Below are 20,796 nucleotides of genomic sequence, written 5' to 3'. Positions count from 1 at the left end.
TTCTCCTTAGACATTTCTATCACATAACTCTTTGATTTACATTAAAACTCTACCAGAAGAAACACATATTCCGCTTTTGCCACTCCAGGTAATATTCAAAAGCCAGTTGTTGTTGCAAACCCCAGACAAGCAGAATGTTGATGCACACTTAATATTGACAAATGTTATAATTGCATTGTCTTGTATTGTTTTTGGACACTGGCGCCAAACTAATACTGACATTATTAATAACTACATTTTTTTGTTGAGTATCTTTGCACACTGCTGTCTACCGCAACAGAATGTAGATGGGTACTTTATACATCTATTGCTATATAGACAAATTTAACAATTGCAAGCTGCACCATCTCGACAATATCATGACGTCATCGTTGATATCGATATTTCGAGATTGGCATTTTTAGGATTATCGACCCTTTGATAGTTTAACACATCGAAATATCTCATAGTTCTAACTGTGACTGGGAAGCGTAGGGCTAAAGGAAAGCACAGAAGGTAGCTAAGTGCTCCTATATTGCAGACTAGAGACCACTTTTGCCGCTTCGTACTAGTTCGACTCTCCCACCCTCGAGCGTGCCACACTCTAGCGTATACAGTGTAACATTATTTTAATGTGACAATAATTGTACATATAAAATAGACGCCTTGGTAGTTTCAGCCAATAGTCATCTATTTCGTTTCCATGTATCACTGTGTATTGGTATTGGTTAAATTGTTATTTTTAACATCCACCGGTATATGATGACTATGTTCACATAAGTTGCAATTTCACTCTGTCTTTCACTTCACAATCTATATTTGAGGGCCCTCTACCACAGAAAAATACTGTTATATGTGTATAGTGGGAGCCGTGAGTATTACCGTGCAAATTGTCCATCGCCATGTTCGTTCACTTTATTTGACCCAATAAGAGCTTCAAGAATTAAAAGAAAACTCAAAACAAGCTGTTGATTACTTCTGCACCAGCATACATAAAAATCCATCACTTAAAAACACATAAGATGTAAGAAAACTACTACTACGTGGGCTTCGAGTGAATACCGATTGTTTTTCCTGTTGGAGTGTTTTTCGCTCGAGCGAAATCCTTTTCCTACAGCACTCTATTGCAGACCCTGTAAAAAAATAACTGTTCCATGAGCTTACACCCCTGGCGTGCAATCTTGTCAGAAAAAGTATTCGCATTGTAAAAATAGCGAGAATTATCATTTTACATACTTTCATTTTTAAATTGGTTTTGAATGAATATGTGAATGTTATTGCATTTTCTTTCCGATTCTTATTGACTGATTTTGAGATACATGGAGACAATTGTAATCCTGGTTTGAAGCATGCAGCTGCCATTGTAGCTATGGCAGGAGTTGTTTCGAGATAAATCTTGTCTCCTGTAGTAAGAAAGGAGCATTGTGTGTTCTGGAAAGGCGGAAATGAGAGTCAAGAAAATGGAGGTTGTCTTACACAAACCCAGGTCCTTGAAGGATTTATCAAATCCCACTGCAGGCATATTTGCATGCGCTTTCTTTGTGTTACTCCTTTCCGACAAGCTGCAATTTCTCTCTCGCAACTATTCCTTGGATATTTCCTCAGCGTCTCTCGCCGTCTTGAATTTTGGAAAGAGAAAAATTACCTCTGTTTTCCCTTTGTACATACATACACAGTATGCAGTATAAATGTCGGTCTGTACATTAAGGATGCATTACCTACACATGTTGGCAATGGAGAAAGGTTTTGTGTAGAGAACACACAAGTACTGATTTATAACTGAGGAAATACTGTATGATTTTGACAAATGCAGAGCTTGGCATTTGCCGAGGAATCCATGTCCTTGTGATTCAATTTGTGGTGTCTATACGAGTATATAGAGAAAGGGTGGAAATCATGTACTAAAATCTTCGATTTGTTTTTGAATTTTCGTTACTTTACTGCATTTCTCTATCTTTTCGGGCTAGATGTAATTCATATAGGAGCTTCCGCCATACTTTCGGATACGCAAAAACCGATGCTTTATGGGGGGCCGGTTGTCAGTAGTATTTGACCTGGAATATTCCACTGCAACGATTATTTTTACAATGAAAGCTCACCCTCCTACGGAAATCCAATCTTCAAAAAAGCATAATGAAATTATATACATGCACGAACGGAGGGACGGAGAAAGAGAGAGAGAGTGTTTCTTCTTTCTCTCTCTCTCTCTCTCTCTCTCTCTTTCCTTTTCTTCCTTTCGACTTTGTCTCTTCCTTCTTCCTTTGTCTCATCCATTTTCATTTTTCCTTTGTCTCTTCCTTTTTCCTATTTCCTTTGTTTCTTCCTTTTTCATTTTTCCTTTGTCTCTTCGTTTTTCCTGTTTCCTTTGTTTCTTCCTTTTTCATTTTTCCTTTGTATCTTTCTTTTTCCCTTATCCCTTTCATTTTTTTTCTTCCTTTTCTTTCTCCCATCCATCATCCTTTCTATCTTTCTTTCATTCCTTCCATTTTCTATTTTTCATTCTATCTTTCTTTCATTCCTTCCTTCCTTCGTTCGTTCCTTTTTCTTTCTTCGAGCTACCAATTACTATAACACAAAAAACAGCAAAGATCAATACCAAGCTTCATAATATAAACGGTTGTCTTATTTAGTGTTTGTGTCCTGCGAACTCTACAAGTAAAATTCGGAAGTTACGCAGATAGTGCTACCCTGTGATAAGGTAGCACAATCTGTGTAACTTCCGAGTTTTGATCCAATTGATCAAGAACCATCGCATACTCTAGTTCTGGGTGACGCTCCGGTCACGTTCACACAGGCTGTAAGTTTGTTTCAGTTTGTTTTTATGTAGACTTTATGCATAGAAAGGCTAATAGGGACTGGATCTACAGATTCCAGTGTTATCCGAACCACTATGTGCCTCCATCGGATATGGAACCAGGGACCCCTTGATTATATAGTGACGATGTTACCATACGCCACAGGGAAGGAGTGTGTTAAACACGATGGGTGGATAAACTAACGAATTTCACTTGGAGAATTCTTTGTTAATCAAGCATATGTATATATTATGTACACTCATCACACCTATTCAAACACAACTCTTCCATTGGTGTAAATCTTTTGTTTGTGAAAATGTTTTAACTTGTACAATGGGCTTGTGTTCGATGTAAATTGTGAAGGTGTCTTTATGAAAGATTGAAATAATAAGTATATTGTATATTTGAACTAAAGTCTGCAAGACGTTATATTGTGTGTTGTCTAATAGTACGGCTATTAGTGGATTTTAATGGAATGTTCTACCACCGCCGTAGAGTTAGGCTGTACACATAACACCTTTCAAGGATGCGATTATTTCAGGATCTAAACATCCTATTTTTTTGCCGTTGACTGTATACCAACATCGTAATATCTTTGCATGAAGCCTAGATTCATTTCAGGGATTGAGCGATAACTTTTCCTATGTCGTTCAATGAATCTGGAGGTGGTGATAAAATTAAACCATAATTATCTTATTTTTATTTGTAATTCCTTTTTTTGCTGAGTTACTTTAATACCGATGTAAAAACTCTACTCAAATTCAATTGGAATAGAACATTGCGTCGTTTCCAATGTTGGTGGAGTCCATATCTGATACTTGAATCCCCGAGCAAGGGTCTCCTTAACTATAACGTGAAGCAAGAGCCATCAAATCCATGAACTGGACAAGCAATCAAAGGGAATAGCAACGGAAGAGAGTTGGTCAGGCTTTTCTATTAATTGGGAACCCCAAGTGGAACTAGCAGCAGGAAACATTTCAACAAAGAACGTTAAATTGAGAAGATAAGGGCCAATTAAGACGAGCATGAGCTTTAATGCGAAAGGATATTTTTACCAATGACTTCTCTCTGAAGAATCGTTTGATACCGATTAACTAATAACCTTAATTAAGCTCACATCTCCTCAAATCTTACTAAATGAAAATCGTTGTATTGTTTTTCAGGGTGCAATGCTTTCATTTTTAATATGTTTGGTGATTTTAAATTTTGGGTTCCTGACCAAATTATCACTTTTAATTCTGAAATTTAAAAGCAGAACGTCGAGAGGTTTTTGTCGAGTGTGTAAAACTTTTTTAAACTGGTGTAAAACGGTGCAAATTGGAAGATCTTTGTGTCTGGTTGTAGTATCTAGTTAAAAACACAATGAACTTGAGTGCCATGCGAAATTTGAATTCCTTCGATTTGATTTGGAGTAACGTTTTTGAAACAGACTGTGCAAAGTAAGTAGGATACAGGTTGAATCAAAAGTTCCTTAACAGGCCCTATAAAATGTAACGGAGCAAGGCTGAGTACAAATGGTCATTATGGAAACAGGTTAGGCATAGGAGGAACCATATTTGTGCGTTCCAAGCGGATGTCCGCCATATTGGTGACCATTATATTGAATTCAACTGAAAATTTTTAAATGGGAAGGAACCCATCGAGATCGTAGTGCTGTCTGGGGAGAGAAGTTCTCTTTAAACAACGACACCCCAAAAAGATCCAGTGTCACATGTGACGGTTGCACAATTACTCCAAAAGTTCCGAAAGACAGGATCAATCAACGACAGGTAACGATCTGGACGTCCCTGAACTTCCTTCGACGCGTTAGGAGTATTCTGGCACTGTTTTCTCACACCTGGAAAATGAGACATGTGTTACAATCATGCAGTCATAACCATTTACTGGTTAAATATACGTCGAGAAAACCTTCACCATTGCATTTCTCGTGAAATTCTATCCTGATTTGATATATCATATCACCCCCTTTCCGTTTAAAAATTTAGAGTCGATTTCAATATGGCAGACGTCCGCTTGGAACACACCAATATGGTTCCCCCTAGGCCTAGCCTGTTTCTATCTTGGTCATTTGTAACCAGCCGAACTCCTTCGCCTATTATAGGGGGTGTTAGGAGACTTTTGAATCACCCTGTACGATACGAAATTAAACTTTGATTTAATTATATGTAATGACAAGTTAAAGCGGCACCCTACGAGATTTGTCTGCATGGTACGGTGGAAACTATTATGCTATTTGTAATGGAGATGAAACTATAGGAATATAGGTATCTTACTTGCACTTGTGGAGGGCAGAGTGCACTCCGTGCGGTGCGAGCTTCCCGCCTGCACATTGTGCCTCAGGGCAGCAGAAAAGGAGTGACTTGCATTGAAAGTTAAAATTCAATGATGGCTCCCTCCTCCTCACGGAAACATCATTTGTTTCGTCTGCCATGATTACATTGCCACGCTGCACCCTTACTCACGAATCGGATGGCAAGATGGTTCCTACTTCACGAACGTGACCGACGAAGCCTTCTGTCTCGCTCACTTCCATCTTTCCACCTCTATAGCAACGATACAGCTCCACACATGCATACATACAGGTGCAGGAGTGCCACACAGTATTCTACCGTGTTACGGACCATATGTAATGCAAACTTCTTTTGCAAAAGTGAAAGTGCAAAAAGCAACACAAATTGTACGCACTGAGTATAAAATACGGCTTGAATATAATTCAAAATCTGGACATGTGGCTTGTCTTTTCTCAGTGTGATTGTGAGTGACGCCAATACATTTTGAGCTAGCGAACAGAAGGTGTTTATTAATACAGAGCATTCCCTGACATTCGCTACGAGACTCGGCCGCAAACTGCCCGGCATCAGCGCTTGTCTTTGCCGGTGAACGGGTCAGCGACAGTCGCTAGAGTCGGCTATTGAAATTACAGTTTTCATATTGTGTATTAACCTTGACTACAGAAGGTGTTGAAAATGATGTCCCTCTGCTGCAACACATTCCTGGCATCTCCGAAGGAAATTGGCATTTACACGTGCAAGATCGTCTACTGTAATTCTCCCGATTATTCGTACAATGCTCTTTCTTAACTCACCGATTGTGTGCGGATTGTCTTTGTATACTTTATTTCCCCATTTTTTTCCATTTTTATTCAGAACTGACCCTCTTACTCTAAACGTTTATACGAGGTTTAATATTAGCGACTGTCGCTGACCCGTTCACCGGGAAAGACAAGCGCTGATGCCGGGCCGCTTGCCGCCGAGTCTCGTAGCGAATGTCAGGGAATGCTCTGTAGATCAGAGTGTACCGGCGTATTTGCACAGTACACATTACGCCGGTCCCCGTGACGGAGTGGTTAGCACATCGCGCTACGCTAGGGGTCCCGGGTTCGAATCCCGGCCTGAGCATGGATGTTTGTGAGTGTCCATTCATCAATTTCATCACATAGTCGCTCATCCCCATCTTCGCAATTAGCCACAAGTGACACAAAAGCGAAGTAAAATAATGCAAATCAATCAATCAATCAGAAAACACTTTATGTAAATTTCACAGGAAAGTGCACACTCTCTTACATGAGAAAATTAGGATAAGATACAATTACTCACAATGTTGCTCGTACAGGGCAAACGTATCGACAGAGTCGGATTTGCTGAAAGCATAAGGATCAGGAGTTTTGGTACAACGTAATCTTGTCCGATTGAACCGAGATAAACCTGCACGGATCAGATGGTGTGACCAGAGTGTGGAGGAAAGCAAATGCCCAGGACAATGTTGCCAAATCAACTTCTACGGTAAAACATGGTGGAGGATCCATTATGATCTGGGCCCGTATGTCGACTAAAGGATTTGGGAAAATGCAAGTCATTGGTGGAATCATGGACAAACATGTCTGTATCCTGAAAAATAATGTGATTGATTATTATTGATTAATTTGGTGTTTTAGGTCTACTTTGTGCACTGTAAGGCTAATCGGGAGTGGACCTACAGTTTAAAGTGGAATCCGAACCACTATGTGCCTCCACCGGGTATCGAACCCAGGACCCCTTGATTACAAGGCGACGACGCTACCACTGCGCCATCGGGGAGGCCCACTGAAAAATAATGTGAAAAAAAGTGCCCAGCAAATGGGATTGCCACTTGTGTTCACGTTCCAGCAGGATAACGAGAGCAAACATACTGCTCAACTCAACACGGATTGGTTGATTTTGAATGCACCAAAGCAGTTGTATACACTAGTTCCAAGTTCAGATCTGAATCCGATTAAACACTTATGGATGTATTTTCAAGAAACGTGCCCATAAACATGAGTGCAAGTCAAAGGAAGATCTGAAGAGGGCAGTCGCTTTTGAGTGGGAGGGAACCAGCCCAGACATCTACTAAAACTCGGTCGCTCCTATGCACAGGAGATGACAAGAAGTTGTTAAGGCTATTAAATTGTCTCATTTTCTAACATTTTTATGTTTGTTTTTCTGTTTTGATGGCAACTGTACGAACAGAAATATGACATCAAAATTGCATGTTTGTGCTAAATTGTAATGTTGTTTCGTTATTAATAAAGTTTGTGAGGGAACAAAGATTGTAAATAAATCACCATACGTGTTATAATTACATGTACGGAGAAACCCAATGCCCTAAGGCTTATTGTAAATTTTGCTTTCGTTTACTCTCACACTTAATCTGTACTAACAACATTGTGAGTAACTGTATACACTTCAAAGAAGAGAAGCTTAATTTGTTGTTTGCTATGTACATAGGTTAAGCAAATTAAGATAGATTATATTTAAAGGAAGTACTGTGATGGACTTTTCATTCAATAGAAGCGCCAATCATTCATAATATGCAGCTCTTCGTGCATGTATCCGATTAAAATCGTGTGCAATGGCATGCGAACTTCTCTCCCTAGACGTCACTTTGATCTTCATGCGTTACTGACGCGGTAAATACATTTTAATGCTTTTTTCTGATACCTCGAAAAGGAGCAATTTAATACAAGAATTCAGTCATAACCTTTTACTCTTTAAAGATACGTCAAGAACCCATTATCATTGCATTTCTCATGAAATTCTAGCCTGATTTGATATATCATATCACCCACTTCCCATCTAAACTTTTGAAGTTGAATTCAAGATCGCGGATTTCAAGATGGCGACCGTCATCGTCATATTCCCTATAACATTTTCCCGCACCCCTATTACAAACCTACAATGTTAGTTTTGCGGAACAGTATGTCATTCAACATTTATTCGGGTGTCTACACACATTTAGACCACCCTGTAAAATAAAAAATAGACCTAATTCAACAGATATAGAGAAAAAATCAACTCTTATTTTTAATAATTTATTTGGGAATCTGATTTTATACGAGTATATATATAAAGAAATCTCTTTCTATGTTCGTTTATTTCGTTAATAGCTAATCAAACAAGTTATTTATTAATGTGCAAATATTCAATCCAATTCAATTAAATGGAATATGAAGGGCTAATTTACACAACTGTAGATGAAATAATATTGATTCACATAACTGTGAAGCCGAAGTGTCTTTTCCTCCTACACAAATTTCTGTAGAAAAAAACGAGATAAAATATTAACAAAAGGCCTTAATTCGATGCTTAAAAATGTGTAAATAAAAAAGTATTGAAAAACATAGCTTCAGTTACCTAATTGAAAATCTACTAACTTCAAAGTCCATCATCAAAAGACTTATCTCTCTCTCTCATTATTTTTCTTTCTCGTCACTCTCTCTTTTCCCGATTTCTTTTCTTCTTTGTCTCTCTATCACTTTTTCCACACTCTTCATCACCCTCTCTCTATTTCTTTATCTCTACTTTTCTTCTCTTTCCACCTCCCTCTATATTTCTTTCTAACTCACTTTCTCTCCCTCTTTCTCTCTCTCTCTCTCTCTCTATGTATCTATGCATATATATATATATATATATCTTCCTTCTTCTTTCCACTATCTATATTCTTCCCTCCCTATCTCTCTCTGCCTTTATGTCTCTCCCTTTTTGTCTCCCTCTTTTTCTTTGTCTCTTCCTCCCTCTCCCTCTCTTACCTCCAACACTCCACTAAATCATCAATGAGAAGTGTATTTTCACTTTAACTCTGTCACACTCTCCGTATACCTCAGTGGATAAATGTGCATGTGCGAAATTACATGAAGACTACACTTGGGACCATGCATGATCATTATATCAACTATTTCTGACGTTCATATCCCCGCCACAATAATTCTCTTCAGGAAGTTCACGTAACTGTGCAGATATAGGATTCGTTATACACCATGTGCAGCCAACGACAAAAATAACAGTAGGAAAATTGTCCCTCGCTTATTTAATTCTTATTTTATTCTGTTCCCTTTGTTGTTTTAAGGAATGGAATTCTGTTGATGCGAAGCAGATGTCCTCTGCTTATTGATATTTTCATTTCAAATCACGATGGTCACATTGAGATAAACAGAATGAATGAAAATGGTGATGGACAATTCAACTGTTACTTTTGCCGTTAGCTGTACTAGAAACAAAATATTCACGTGTATCTGTTCTCTGGCGCAATCTTATTTATGTTCGCCTGCCGAATTAACATGGACTCTTGATGATTCTAGTGCTCATACTATGGCGGGCAGAACCTGATTTTGTCTCAAACGGGTAACTTCTTCTTTCCCTCTATACACATACTCTATTTCGACACCTTCGTCGCACAGAAACTCACTCGTTCAGAAGACTCTAATATGCGACAGGTCACACAATAGGCTACTAATATTCGGATATCACACACGTTGCACCATTGTTAAGTAGGTATGGAAGGACACAGAAAGAGTATGTATGAACTTTGATATTCTTGAGAAAGTTCGTTTACCCTGTTCCGAACAATAGGCTAAAAGTGTTCGCTGTATTGTATTTACAATGTAATGTTTATAACGAAGTAGTCGGTGTTACATAGACAATTTCCGTAAACCCAAAATAGACAAAGTTCGGATTTGATCCCTTGAGGAACCAAGCAAGCGTTGTCCGGGGGATTTTGGATACAAAGAAAAGATCAGATATCCCTCTTCCCTTTTCGAATTAGATGTTTATTGTATTAATTTAGAATTGAGTACCATGGTTAACGGCAACATGTTAATTTGCTTCATGAATTTGAAGACGCTTACGTAATGACTCTAAGTAACAATAAAATAACTGAAAACGATTCAGTAAGTGCCTTTCGTGAATATCACGTAACAACAGATTACAGAGTATGGAGTCCCTGGTCCTTAGGTTAATATTGTTTTCACTTTGAAACATCACTTTCACACATATAACAAATGCGTTTTATAATGCATCATTTAAAAAAAATGTAGAGTAAAATATGCCGATCAGCCTACCTTTAAAAGATTGTCACTATCCATTGACAAAAAGGAGTTTTGTCTTAAATTCGCTTGTAAGAGAGAGAGAGAGAAATACTAATCGAAAATTGGCCTGCAGTTTTAAATGACATCCTGACCACAAAAGCATTTTTAAAGAAGAACCCCTCTACGGCAAGAGACAAATGTTCACTGATGTTAAAGGCCATTCCTCGTGAAAAAGGCGTCGTTCCTATCTGTATAGCCATACGCAGCAGCATAGCGTTCAGTTGTAGTTTCGTAGCAACATTTTAAACAATATCCTAATCGTTGTTGAATTTGCCAGCATTTTGTCCTTCTAAGTCCCGTACTGTTAAGTTCAGCTGTTGGTGAACCCATTGTAGTAATTTGAAGGTCTTACAGGTTTTTCTTCCTGTAGTAATTATTAAGGTGACTCAATTTGTCAACGGCTGTGCAGTCACGGACACTTCTAGTTTTTACGATACAATGGACATTCTAGGAAGTTTCTCACCATTTATTGCCATTGACTTTATTTCTTCTGAGATTTTCATGTTATAATTTGTAAGAGTTGATTAAAATTTGAAAGGAGTAGGTCATCTTCACTTGCTGCCACCAATATCTGGTGATCTGCAAATATTAATGTTTGTGTAGTATTATATTTCCGTCTGAGGGCATTAAATATTTCCATTCTTGAATTATTTCATCAACGTATAGAATGAATATCTTAGTCCTTGTTATATTTAAAAGGCTTCCGTTGTTCCTCCATGATCTATTTTGAATTTCAGTGATGTAACTTCATGAAGGCTCTTTATTGCATTAACTAACTTTTCGGGACTTGAAAATGTTCTAAAATTTCCCGCAATGTATGTCTTTATGTTAAGGTACCTAAACATGATTACTATTATAATATTCTTATTATTATTATAACTATAAGTATTATAAAAGTTTGTAATTTCAATCATATTGCAGGTCGTGAACGAAAGCACCTTGATGAAACAAAGCAAAGTGAGATTTTTGTGCAAAGGGCCCTGTAGAGGATGCAAACAAGGCTGTGTTCAATTCTTGTGAGTGTGTTACACAGCACCTACGTTTAAATATAATGTAAAGTAAAGCAACTCCAAAAGTTTTTTTAGTCTACTCCTACGTGGTGTCCTTTCCTAATCCTCTAAATGTCTAGCAGATACTCGATTTCAACCAATGTGCACACTAGCATGTCAGGGGTGATGAAGTTGAGGGTGGAGATCACGAAGGTCACGTACAGATGAAGTGTAGACCGTGTCTATTCTATTACATAACCCCACAAGAAGATATCACGGTGGCCACCTGATTGGTTCATTGTGTTTTATCCATCGCTGTTGGAACGTTCTGTCCAGAAAGTCACGAACATCCAAACCCCAGTGCTATGGTGCACCATCCTGTTGGAAGATGACATATGGCTGCCGAGAAAGGAGCTGAGGGACAGCAAATTGCTCAAGTATGTCCAAATAACAGTTCCCGTTTACTGATTGCTCAATGAAGAAAAACGTTCCGAAAATTCTGCCTTTCATCAGTGTACACCACACATTTACTCTTTTGCTGTTCCTGACATGTTCCCGAACAGTATGGACTTTTTCGGAACTCCAGATGGTATGGTTGTGGCGATTAACCTTTCCAGATATGTGGAAAGTTGCCTCCTCACTGAAAATCACATTCCTCAGGTAGATGTGGTTTGCTCGATTTGGTTTAGCATCTCAAAAGCAAACTGTTCGCGTTGTGGCCTGTCTTGTGACTCCAGTGCCTAAACAATTCGCAGGTTGTTTGCATACAGACGAAGGTGTTTATGCAGCACCTTGTGAAGTGTTGAGCGTGGGATGTTCAGCTCTCGTGATGATCTGCGTTCATCAGATGTGCGTTTTCTGCTGTCGGTTAACACATCCAGTGGCTAGGAAATTGTCACCAAGCCTTATTTATCTTTACGTCTGGTGGCTCCTGTTCAAATGCACGTCTGAGATGTCTTGGGACTGAAATTGACGATTTCGTTTCCGAATACCACAGCACGTTGCTCATTACTCAGCACCGTATCGTACCCAAGGCGTTGGGTAAAAGTAACAAGTCTGCTGTTATCCTTAACCTAACAAAAAGCAGACAAAGGAATGCTTAATAAGTAATTACGCAAACGTTAGGAGGGGAGAATCGATATGGGTGGATGGTGAGATGAACGATGCAACGTCCCCCGGTTGTACACCAGTCGTCAGAAAGTTAGTCCGCTACTCCTTTAGTCGGGAACATGAGAACCTTTGCAAATCATCAGGGCAACACAACACAGTATTCGAAGTTAAACGCAGTTTTATAATCACTTATATTTCCTATCGTATGTCAACTTACAAGCAAGGCACAGATTTGCTTACGTTTCTGCCTGAAGAGGAACAATTCTATAGCATATTAAATCACCTCACAATCACTATACACACTTGCATATAGAATTAACGTTGGACAAGACAAACGTAAACACTCTAAAAGTTTTTGTACTTAATTATTATTTCCGAGTATAGCCAGAATGAAACGAAAATAATTACCAATTACACTATTTGGGCATTCCATTAACCATTACCACCTTTCTGTTGATTTCTCACCTTCACCTGTTTTCTAACTCAGTCTGTCGTCAGGTGAGAAACATTCAGGTGGGTTCACTTCCTCTGCTGAGATGAGAAAGTGACGTCAACACGAACAGATTATGACGTATTTCTAAACATATGCACAAGTTCCAACCACAACTGTATCAATCTAACTATAGTTGTCTGTGACAACTTGCACATTATTTGAAGTAACAAACATTTTAAAAATCTTAACTTCTTACAAATATAAAACCTTAAACTTTCAGGTTCGTTGCAACTACAGCGCCTTGAATAACGTAGTGTGGAAAACGACCCAAGAAACTGGTTCCCCGAGACGATGACAAGTAGATGGCAGTGCGATCGACACAGCGGCTAATTTTGTTATGAAAGTAATGCGGCTTAGTTAGTTTTTGGAATATATTGTGTAGATTTGTTTCTCTAGAAAGGCGGTAAGTGAATTGATGGAAACAGTTATATTTGTGGAGTGATTTGCAGTCACGAAATGGTATTAATTTACACTGAAAAGTAACATAAATACGTTTTATGTGCAACGCAACACGAGCATCAACATATCGCATGTGAGGCTGGACGTCAAACGTTGGATTGTGTACACAAGTTTATTTTTGTATACTAATAAAATTGAAATAGTGTCATGAAGGGGAAAAAATGTTTCGTGGCGTACATATTATGAAGTCATTTTCCCGAAATGCAGATATTCGAAAGAATTTAATTTCATATTCCATGGAGTTGAAATAGCCGATTACGATGTACCTTGTCATCTCTATCAACAAATTGCTTTACATTCGTGTCGATTGGTAAGTAGAACTTTGGTGTTAAGGACTGTGCATTTTTACTCGTAACTTGGCTGTAAAATGTCTACCTTGTACTTGATGAAAATAAACCGCAAATTAATTAAATTAATTAATTAATTAATTAATTACTTAAAATAAACGAGTATTGTCTGTGTGAATTTCCATAAAAATAATATTTGTGACAATGACAATATTAATGAACCTTTCAGGATAATGCATACACAATACTAATTCTCGCAGCAATTGTCATGTTACGTGTTACAATCCATACCTATGTTTTCTTCCGTATTGTTAATAAAAAATTCAAGGACAGGTCATGATAGACGGTTCATAATATTCTTTAATATTTTCGCGACTACTGTACCAAATATCATAACAATTTTCTGATGCAAAGAAATGTTACAAAGAAAAGAATCAGACGTTGCAGCAAAAAACCCATTTACTTCCATTATAAGCAGTCGAGCGCTGTACCCCGGTGTCAACACCAGCGCCTCTAGCGGATTTCATTTTCGAGTGGAACCAGCGAGAGAGAGCAAAACCATGCCGTTTTCCACACTACGTTATTCTAGGCGCTGTAGTTGCAACGTGCGAATGGGCAGAGAGTTTTGGTCAATGAGGTGAGCGGAGTGAAGTCTGACAGAGAGGTCAGATGTGTGACAATTGCCATTATTGAAAGGACAATCTGTGGGAATCTGTCATCCAAATGGGGCAAGTAAGATCATTTTCCTAACAATGTCCATATTGATTCAGTCGTGGAGAGTATAAAACCCATTTCTAGTTCAAGTCAATTCTTTTGCAATTCCTTTGAGCGCAATCTCTCAAACATCTCACTTTCAAGACAAGAGAGTAATAACTATCAAGAATGACTGATGGATAGCCACACAAGAGACAATTCTGGGTCTCTGGTTCGATCCCACGTAGCATTAAAACTACGTTACGGTACATAAAGAAAAACAAATTGAGTTGTTTTACATAATTCCTCAAACCGCTGAGGCTCTATGTCGAATAGTTTCGTCTGAATTGTAATTTGAAATCCGGGAGGTTTGATGTGGACACCCTGTATTAATTAAATGACCCGTGCACTGCACATAACCTTTACTCTACGGTCGCTGAAAATAATAAAATAAGTATTTCATCTGTTAAAGATAAATTTGAAAAGACAGCTCAAGACGCCCTCATAAAATATAATGAGGAATTAGGTATTTTAGTCTCATCGGGGTTTCTGATTTTTTAAAAGATGCATTTCAGATTTTATATTATTTGTAGGAAGTTTAGAAACCGCAGTATATTTATGTTTTTGCCATTTTTGGAAGAAAAAACACAATTTCCACATGCTGCTGCGGCTGAGATTTGTCAGATAAAAAAAAGTTTGAAGAAAAGGACAAATACATTGCAGGATAGTGAAAGTTTGGTCGGAATGATTCGTCTTGGAACTTTGACGTTTCCTCAGAGAGGACCAAAGGTCAGTTTTCTTGCTGCAGCTCGGTGCAGACAAATGACCCGGTTAGTGGAAACGTTTGCAAGAAGTAAAATTTCCGGTAGGACGTTACTTTACACCAGTGTTGCCAACTAAGGCAGTTTTTCTCTATGCAGCGTGTGAATGAAATATTTTGCTTTTGTTGAAAGAGGATGTTGTCCATTTCAGATTTAAGATGTGTAGAGAAAATAAACATATTTACAAGAAAATCGACTAGTTTCTCGAGGGTAGATGTATTCATATTAGTAGCTGCAGTAATATTAGTAACAATAAGTAAAGCGAAGCATTAAGGGACCTTCACGATGGCGTAGTGATAACGTAGTCGTCTTGTAAAAAGGGGTCCTCGATTCGATACCCGGTGGAAGCAATAGTTGTTCGAATCCCACTTTAAACTGTAGGCCCAATCCTCACTAGTCTATTTGGGCATAATATGCACTTATGACAAAAATTCGAAACAAAGCATTAAGTTTATAAGTCTCAATAAAAAGTAAAATGCTCCCCAGTGCTTTGCACCAAGCCATTAAGACGTATAAGGGGTTTGGAATTAGGGCCCCACAGTTTCTTGACCACGGTCGAAGGTGGGGGTGATGTGATCAGCACCACGCTCCTGGTCGCCTTTACTCCCAAGAGTTTCTTCGACGCTGGATATTTATTTATTTCCCCACACAACGGGGGCAGTGAAAAAAACTCGCAATGTCAGCTTGGTCAAAAACTTAATACTGGGTAATTTTGCGCTACAAATTTGTACACGGTTTGAGTGTTGAGCAGTGTTTGGAGGAAATGGCTCTTGTGCTGGGAGGAGGTACAGGGAGTTTCAGAGAGGAAATTTCAGCTTGAAAGACGCTCAGAGGTCAGGATGCCTCAGAAAGATACTTCAGTCCGAGAGGTCGCTGCTCTCAGAAAGATGCTTCACTCCGAGAAGTCGGTAACCTATTATAAACTATTTATAAATAGAAGAGGGTTTGGATATTCCGACACCAACAATTCATATCATTCTCCACAACCACCTTAACGTGACTGAGGTATGTTCCGTTTGGATACTCCACGCCTTACAGATGTCACAATGCGTTTCATGCTGCCACGAAATGCTCAAGACGTTTGAAAATAGAACATCTTGCTATGTCAACAGCATCTTAATAGTTGACGAAACCTGGCTTGACATGCCACTAATGCCCAGAACAAAGTTTTGGTCTTTGAAAACGAAAAGTTGCCCGTGTCTTTGCAAAATCCAGATTTGTTAAGAAGAGAATGGTGGTCGTCTTTTTTACCGTAAGGTGAGCTGTGGAGTGCGTGGTGCTAGAAACACACGAAAGATTCACCGCGAAGTGGTACACCGAGGAGTGCTAGCCCAGAGTTGTTCAAAGCTCTCAAAATCATTCGTCCACACTCAAGGGCAGACACTTCGTTTTTTCCAGCATGACAATGTTCTTGCCCACCGCTCCAAAGTTTGAACAGAGTATCTAGCACATACTTGACCGAAGGTGCTGGAGCAACCTCCATACAGTACAGATCTTGCTTCATGTGACTTCACGCTATTGCCTCTCGTCAAGAACAGGCTATGAGGATATGGGTTTCAAACAAAGAGGACCTTCTAAGGGCTTGGGATAACGAGTGTGCCTAGCTCCCCGAGGAAATTTGGAAGATTTCGTTCGAGGACTGGTATCGAAAGATGCAGAAGTGTTAGGAGTGTGGTTCAAAATATTTTGAAAGATTGTGAAAATTAAATGTGTATTGCAAGACGTTTCTAGTACGCTTTGCAGAACAACCTTTTTTGCATCGCAGTTTGTGTAGAATATGATTTCAGGAATTGTATGTCGAAACAACACATGAAGTCAGGAAATGTCAGATTCGTTGCTTATAAAAACCGTACACAAAGTTATTTTCTTCTTTACATGAGCCCCTAAAGCACGGGGCCCCGAGTTGCCCCTCCTTATTGCCGGCTCTGAAGGAACATAAAGATAGAGTTCCTTTCAAATTATACTCAGGGAAGGCATCCGAACTGCTTATGCAAGTGAGAAATATACCCTGCTTTAAGCTTATGGGTTTGAGTTTTAATTTACGGTAATGATCTTGTGGTGTAACGAAAATTGTATTCGCCAAAAATAATATGGATTCATCATCATCTCCACACATTGTTTCATGTAATTTTGTCTTTATTTTACACATGTCATCTTACTCGACACAACACAAACAGAATCAATCACTGTCGGAAGCAATAATTAATGTCAGACCGTTCATCGGTTTCGCATACGGACAGAGACTTGTGGATTGTAGTGCATCCAATTATTCTTAATGGAGGTGAACTTCCAAACTGCACTTTGTCAAGTCATTATGTGAGATCATATCTTTGTTGATTGGTTGATTGAATTTGTTTATTTTACGTTGCATTTCTGTCAATTTTGGCCATTCTGGACGATGAGGAGGAGTGATGGTATGATGAAACTGTTGAAGGGATATAAAGAATACCCAAGCCAAAGATTCGATCCCGGGACCGCTGGTGTCGTGGCGCTCTGTGCTAACCACTTTGCCATGAGGTGAGCAACCATGTTTTTCTAGACTTTCATAAGTGGTTATACGTATATTCAAAAGAAAGTAGAATGATTGCTCATGTCATTCTGCATACAGGTAACCCTTTTTAGCCACCCAAAAGGTCAATCTCTTTTCCACGTCGTACAACCTGGAGACTGGACTGCATTTTGCAGACTAGCGAGGCTCTGGCGTCTGTATTCACGACCAGTATAATAATACTGCATGGCGATCGTCTTGTGTGCTGTCTTTCATCCATTTAATCTTGTCACAATTCATCCTCATAGTCGCGATTAGTGGCAGAAATGTGACGTAAAATCAATATTGTGCATATTGATCAATTGATTGATTTGTTTTATTTTACTTCGCATTTCTGCCACTATGGTTAATGACGAAGATGAGGATGAGTAGTGATGTACAATAAAATTGAATTCAAAAACACCCATGCCCAGTCCTGGATTCGAACCTGGGACTCCTGGCGTCGTATGTAAATGGTTGAACTGTCTTTCGTGATAAATGTACTGTCTACATTGGATATCGCTCGTTCGTCTTGTGGAGATGTCGAGGTAAGAGAAGACGAAAACTACATTTTGGAGAAAGAGGAAGAAATAGAAAGTTGCCTGCCAGACTGTGGATGCAAACCAACTGCTTGCTTTCCTCTTTTGCTTTCGGCGCAATGGGGGAGTTCGGTGATTACGAGTCGCATTAGCTTCGGAAATGCTCAGAAGTTTTGAAGCGAGTGTAACTCCTGAGGCACACCACAAGGCAGCACGTGCAGAGTGAAAAGTAGAAGAGGAAGAGAGAGAGAGAGAGAGAGAGAGAGAGAGAGATAGTAACAAGATGCTTTCAAATGGCAATTTTGAGCATGAAAGAGGACCTTATTAATCGTAAAAATCGTAGAAAAGAATTGCTACACGAAGTAAGATAAGTTTCGTTATGGTTGCAATTCATTGTTCCAATTCATAGAGCCCTTACTATTTAACATTAGTTTTAATGCTTGTTTATGATGTGACATAATTTCTCGTCAACTAATGTCAGTTCGTTTCCGATAATACTAGATATACAGGGAGGTTATTGCAGCATGCCACCGCTTCAGCGTCGGCCGCTTGCCGGCCCAGTCATGCAACAGGTGCCGGCAAATTGCGTAACAGATAGCCCGTTACACAAACCGCTTGTTTTGTAATGTTTCCACTTTTCACAATTATAGTTACAATTACAACTTAAATAAGCACGTACCTTGCCGCAAGGATGCTGGAAAAGGTGTCCTCTAAAATACAAATATTTCTGGCACTTTATTTTTGACATGTAATCTTTCTTAGACACCGCTTCAGCGTCGGCCGCTTACCGGCCTTGTCATGCATCAGGTGCCGCCAAATTGCGTAACAGATAGTCCGTAACAGAAACAGCATCGCGGCGCATAAAGCAAACCGAAAGTGTAAAATTATATTTAAAACTAATAATAATAATGATGATCACTAACCTTCTGTGTTATAAATGATGTTGAAAATGACCTCCTTCAACACCAATACATTTCCGGCATCTGCGTATGAAATTCCTCTGAACATCCATAAGCTCCTCAGGTGTGATTCTGGCAATTTCTCTTCTTATATTTTCTTTTAAATCCTCTATTGTACGCGGGTTATTCTGATACACTTTGTTTTTTAATGTTCCCCATAAATAATAATCACAAGGAGTAAGATCGGGGCTACGAGAGGGCCACAACTCAGTACTGATAATTCTGTCCTCAAAAATCTCGGCAATAAAATTAAGTGATTCATAAGCAGTGTGAGCAGTAGCAGAGTCCTGCTGAAAAAATGACTGCTGGCATTCAATGTCCGTTAATTGTTCAAAAAATGGTTGTAGTATGTCTCTTCGATACCTTTCACCATTGATAGTACCTTCATAAAAAATAGGCCCTATTATTCTGTGCGCATTCAAACCACACCACACACCAATTTTTGCAGGATGGAGCGGAACTTCATGCACAAGGTCAGGTTTTTCTGCGCTCCAATAGCGATTGTTTTGTGAAATAACTCGGCCATTCAATTCGAACCAAGCTTCGTCTGAAAATATGATTAATTCTGGATTTACTCTGCCAGCAACAATATTATCCAGCATCCAGTTACAGAATCGAACTCTAGTCGCGTGATCGCGCGGTTGCAATTCATGAACCACTGTAATTTTGTAGGGTTTTAATCTAAGTAATTTAGTGGCATTTCGTGCTGAGGATTTTGAAATGCCTGTTTCCTGAGCAAGCCGACGGAGGGATTTTTTTGGAGTATGTTCAAGTCGTTCACCAATTTCGTCTAGCTTTTCTTCCGTAAGAACACGTCGTCTGGAAACACGTTTCTTAGGTTCAAGAGATCCTGTCTCTCGTAATCTTTTAACGAGGTTGTAAACAGTATGTCTGTCCGGAACAGGATTGCCAGGAAATTTTCTTGCGAATCGCCTGACTATTTTTCTGCAAGAGTTCGTTTTCACGTAAGTATCGTACATAAAAACTCTTTGTTCAAGACTATATTTGTTTGGCGGCATAACTAATGAATGAATAACAATTAACACACGATAAAGCACTAGCACTGAACAACACGAGTACTGATAAACGCAAACCGAAGTGAACACGTCTAAACAACTGGTAGCCGACAGCTGTCGCATTCGCGTAGTATCGAGAGGCTTCTCGCGGCTTACCACTACTCCGATAAGCCGCTGACGCTCTTGCGACATCTGAGGAATTTCGCTTCTAGCGTCGGCTCTATAGACACTGGATGGACCAAATTTTGAGGGAAGCACAACAAAAGACTACTCTATGAGGATATGTAATGCTCCTGCCGCAACTTTGAAAAAAAAAAAAAAAATATGGAAATTACGACGTTCAGAAATTTTGCGTAATTACGGGGAAAATAGAACTTTGGGATTTGGCCCCCGTTTCCCCCTGGACTCACAATTGTCGGAATTTACATAAAATGTTGCTTTTTGTTCATTCTTACATTTAGAATTTAAATTTCTTAAAAAGATGCAGTTGTTGAGCAGTTATAGCCTTTTATATTCAGTTTATCCCATAGTAGCAAAAGGGGAAAAGTGCTTATTTCAAATGGCGCTCTCAGAAAGAAAAACGCACACAGTGTATGATCGCTACTTTACTTCAAAAATATTCACACGTTAAAATTAAGTGACACTCTTAAATAATTCGTTTATCTGCGCTTTCGTTTTGCATAATAATGTATACGTAACCTCCCCCCTCGAAAATCTTGGGCACGCCACTGACTCTAGTGTTCAAAAG

This window comes from Lepisma saccharinum, chromosome 20, assembly GCF_977018435.1.
Source record: "Lepisma saccharinum chromosome 20, izLepSacc3.1, whole genome shotgun sequence".
NCBI lineage: Eukaryota > Metazoa > Arthropoda > Insecta > Zygentoma > Lepismatidae > Lepisma > Lepisma saccharinum.
This window is presented reverse-complemented; position numbering follows the sequence as displayed.